General features: G+C 46.5%; 1 pseudogene; it reads left to right on the forward strand.

Annotated features, from left to right (window-relative positions):
• The first annotated feature begins 915 nt into the window (after window positions 1–915).
• On the forward strand, window positions 916–2,451 carry LOC103209435 (annotated as a pseudogene).
• Window positions 2,452–5,139: the final 2,688 nt, after the last annotated feature.

Below are 5,139 nucleotides of genomic sequence, written 5' to 3' on the forward strand. Positions count from 1 at the left end.
CCAAAATCTGCACTTGACTTAAGAAGAACTCAAAAAAACTCACTGCTGTCTAGTGGGATCTGACTCATAGTGATCTCTCCTTGGGTTTCCAAGGTAGTATCGTTACGGAAGTAGATTGCCCAGTCTTCCTTCCGAGGAGTGGCTGGTGAGTTTGAACCACCAACCTTCTGGTTAGCAGTCAAATGCCTTAGGCACTATGGCACCAGAACTCCTGATTTAAGAAGATCCCATAAAATTCCTAAGCATATTACAGTTTAAATTTATTCTAGCATGTTTTCAGTTGTCTCATATGTGTGTGAAATCTGCACGATTAAAGAAGAGGACCCAAAAAAAACTGATGCATCTGAACTGGGGTGTTGGTGAAGAGTATTGAATAAAGCATGGAATGTCAGAAGAACAAACAAGTGAATCTTAGAAGAAATACAATCATAGTGTTCCTAAGAAGTAAGGACAGTGAGACTTCATCTTGTTGACTTTGGACATGTCATCAGGAAAGACCAGTCTCTAGAAAAAGACATCATGGTTGATAGAGGGTCGGTGAAAATGAGGGAAACATTCCATGAGATAGATTGACATAATAGCTACAGTGGGCTCAAACATACCAACAGTTGTGAGAATGGCACAGGACTGAGCAATGTTTTGTTGTGTTACACATAAGGTCACCATGAGTTGGAGCTGCCTTAGTGGCAACCAACAACAGTCTAGTGCAATCTTTTCCCCTCAGCAATCTTGGACTGTTGTCTTAAGATACAGCCTTTCCTTTGCTTAAAATATATCCACACTTCCTGACATGCAAGCATTTGCTTCTGGGCTGAGCCTCAGGTCCCAGCAGTGGCCAGGATCTTGCCTAAGGCTTGGGGTGGCGCTGTCCTGCTGTTGTGCTGCCATCCATTGTCACCAACATCCGTTGCTGCCATGGAGAAGCAACAGCACCAGAAACACAACATGTATATTACCTGGGCTGAATACACTCACTTCTATGATGGCAAGAAACCAGGTATCCCTAAAACTAATTTTTGTTATCTTTTGATCACTGTAATCTCTCTCTGCAGCCCTTCCTTTACCTGGTGTGCACCTCTGAAGGTGTCTTCTTTAACTTATTGAGCATTCTCCTTTGGCCTAAAAAGTATGGAACCTACCCTCGCAAGAGAGAGAAACTAGATAGGAGGTCCCTGATTAAGCTAAAGTTTGCAAAGAACAGTGAAGATAAATACCCCGTGCTCTTCACCGTGTTCACCACTAACACTCATTGTGTCCATCAGAACCACTGGAAATGTCTATGCCTACAAGGCAGTGGAGCAGTTGAATGTCAAGGCCAAGAATTTCTGGGACCAGCTGACCAATGAGCCCTTCTCCCAGCAGGACACCATCACCCTCCAGGATCCCACCAAAATAGTCAAATTTAACATCTCCAACTTCTTTCATGTGAACAACAACATGAAAATGACAGACCTGGATGAAGAAAAGGCCAGATAGGACCCATCTTACTACCTGAAAAACACAAACCCAAAGACCTGGGGAGACTGCAGGAGCTGTACAAGGAGTACAAAGGGAATAAAGTTCTGGAGGCCACTTTGAAGGCCCTGGAGAAGGAAAAAGTGGACAAGCTGAACGTCACCCACTACTTCATTGGGAAGGTGAAGAACTTCACTACTTCATCTCCACAGCCATGGTTCCAGAAATGATGCCGGAAGCAGCACCATCCTGCACTACCAGTTTGTGAAGAAGAAGGGTTAAGTTTGGCTCCATACCAGCAGGGCCCCCCTGAACCTGGAGCTGCACTTTGACCTGATACCAAAGACCTGTAAGAACTTCATCAGGCTCTACAAGAAGCACTACTAGGATGGCACCATCTTCCACAGGTCCATCAGGAACTTGGTTATCTAAAGTGGCAACCCCACTGGCACTGGCATAGGTGAAGAGTCATTCTGGAGAAAGCCTTTCAAAGATGAGTTCTGGCCCAACCTCTTACACATGGGCCAGGGCATCCTCAGCATGGCCAACTCGGGGCCCAACAACAACAAGTCTCGGTTCTTCATCACCTTCCATTCCTGCACCTATGTGGGCAAGAAGCACACCATCTGGGGGCAGGTTGTCAGAGACTTCCACATACTGACAGTCATTGAGAAAGTAGAGAATGATCCCCAAACTGATGCTCTGGGGATGAGATCTGCATCCACTACAATGTTTGTGGACTCCTGCAGGGAGGCTGACACTCAGATTGCCAAGAAGATGAAGAAGACGAATCTGAAAGAGGACTTCTTGAACACCCTGCTGAAGCTGATCCAGCAGAGGAGCCCAGAACCCCAACCAAGCATGCCACCAGGGGCTGGGCAAGTACATCAGCCCAGTGGCCACGAAGTAGGCACAGAGAAAGAGCCGTCCACTAGCATAGCTGCCCAGGAAGCCAAGAAGCAGCCCAGTGAAGGCTTTGGGGACTTCAGCTCCTAGTGGTTGACTGGAGCTGCCTCATTCTGAAGGCTGCCTCCCTAGCTCTTGCCTGTTGCCTGGGTCCCCTCTGCTGAGAGCCCCTCAGGCCTCGAGAGCCCAGCCTCCTCTCCTCATACCCAGTGCAGAGTGCTGGTCTCACATTGTAGGCACCCTCCCCCAGCAGGGCCGCAGGTGGGTATTTTTACCCTTTTCTCATTGTCATCTCAGAGCCGGCTGCATCACCTGGGAACCTGTTAAAAATACCACAGATTCCCAGAGCTCAGAAGTCAGAATAGGAGCACTTGGGCCATCCTGGTCCTGTAGGCAGCTCTCTGAGACGCCAGTTGTGGTGCAGTTGAGAACCTGGATGAGACTCTTGGCATGCCTCTCAGAACCTCCTTTTACTTCTAGTTGTCTGACTCCCTGAGGCAAGTGCTGTGCCCCAAACAGGGACCTGTGTCCCACGCAGTCACAGCTGCCCCTCTCGCCATGAAAAATATAAAACAAAACAACTCCTTTCATGAAAAATATAAAACAAAACAACTCACACATTTAAAATTAACTCGATTATTTTGGCCAGATTCTTGTAATGTGTTTATTATTCCTTAATCCCTTCTAGCTGCCTTTGGCCTTTTAGGAATGCCATTCAATTAGTTAAATCACCCACTTTGAGTACTCCTAAAAATATGTGATATATTTCCTTGAAGGCAAGAACCATGTTTGATATACCTTTGTGCCCATGCAGTTCCTTGTATATAAATGCTCAATAAGTTGAAAAACACAACAAAACCTATTGTTGTTGAGTCGATTCTGACTCATGACAAAAACAGAATGAATATGAATAAATGAGTGAATGGAAGAGGAGGGATCTTGACTACAAATTCTTTGAAAACTGGGACAATGTTTCATTCATCCTGGAATTGCCTATCAGTAAATGCATCTTCGTTGAGTTGTAGCTGTTGGATAAGAGGTTGTCTGTTACTCCTAGCCTCCGACTCCAGAGAATAGAAGAAATAGAACACGGGAAAATAAGCAGAGTGCTATGTACAATGCAAAACCAAAAAAAAAGAAAGAAACTCACTGTCATCAAGTAGATTCCTACCCATAGTGATCCTCTTTGGGTTTCTGAGGTGGTACATCTTTTCTGCAGAGTGCCTGGTGAGTTTGAACCACCAACTTTATGGTTAGCAGTCAAAAATCTTAGGTACTGCACCACCAGAGTTGCTTATGTACAGTGCTAGGCATCTTCAAAATTGTTACCTCAGTTATTCATTGCAACATTTGGTGAACTGGTTGTTATTTTACAAAAGGAAAACCTGAGATCTGAGATTTAAGAACCTTGCCTAAGTTCCTTAAGTTCAACTGTCAGAGCCTGACAATTCTTAGGGGGCACTTTGCCTGTTACTTTGGGTGGCTCTGTTTCTGCAGAGATTGAGGGATGAAAGAGAAATGGTCCTTTATAGGAGCACACAAAACTCACGACTCTCTGGGTTCCCCTTGTGCAACAGAAGTGCTATAACCTGGGGGAAATAACTCCTCTCGCCTTTCAACCTTAGCCTGAGCAGGAACAATGGAATGAAAAGCTACCCGCGGAACGCAGGTGTTGAGACCTCCGGGCGCGTGGGGGACAAGAGAAGAACGGACGCACAACCCGGCAGTTGCCTGGTAACGCCTGCCAGAGGAGTCCCTGCGTAATAAGGCCCCCGCACAAGTGTCACTGGCCCAGAGTGGGACCCTGTACCCGTTCTCCCCGCGCCGGCGGCCTGTCCCCGCGCTTTGGCGGGCAGGGCCAGGGGAAATGTTGCAGGAGGAGTCGGATCTGTCTCTCATTATCGCTCATATAGTCCAAAAGCTCAAAGGCTCCAATTTGTACGCTCAGCTGGAGCGGCAGGCCTGGGTAAGTGATGCGGAGTGGGAAGGGGGAGAGCCGGACGGGGCCGCGGTGGTGCCGTATCTCCTTCTACTGCTACCAGTCTAAGCAGGAGCCCGCCTCTGGTCCCCGACTCGTTCTAGTGCCTGGAAAAAAACTTCCTTCCAGATGCAAGCAAGCCCTGCCTGCTCAGTGCCGGGCGTGGGGACATAAGATTTTTAAAAAGGGTGGGGCACACACGCCTTTCCTCAGGCCAGAGAAACGCTAGAGGCTATTCATTGATCTATTCGTGTAGTCACTAACCCGGGTCCGGTGGTTTAAGCTCTTGAACTCAGAGACGATAGCTTCGACTCTCGTCTTCCCTCATTTTTCCCATCCTGTGGGTGGGTGTGGGCGTCCAGTGCCTGTTTGCGTTCGCGTCAGTCTGTGCCCTCTGTGCACCTTGCTCTGTCAGCAACGATTCCTCCTTTACCCATTAACCCAGCATTTGTTGAATACTTTCTAATGTGGGTGCACAGGTTAGGCAGATGTCTTTGCCTTTTTCTGAATGTCTTGTAAAGTGTATAGACTTTTGAGCTTAGTTTCTATCACGTGGCCTGGTATTTCTGAGATCCATCCATATTGCGTATTTCAGTTCTGTTACTTTTTTATTGCTGAGTGGTAGTCTATTGTTTGGATGAATCGCGACTGGTTTATCCATTCTATCCATATCTATGATATGCATTTGCATTGTTTCCAGTTTTAGAGATTATAAATAAAGCTGATATAAACATTCTAGTATAGGTTTTTTTTTTTTTTTAATGGATATTTTTCATTTTTCTTGGGTAAATACCTAGGAG

This window comes from Orycteropus afer, unplaced genomic scaffold, assembly GCF_000298275.1.
Source record: "Orycteropus afer afer isolate SDZICR_OR568_19922 unplaced genomic scaffold, OryAfe1.0 scaffold00497, whole genome shotgun sequence".
Classification (NCBI taxonomy): Eukaryota; Metazoa; Chordata; class Mammalia; order Tubulidentata; family Orycteropodidae; genus Orycteropus; species Orycteropus afer.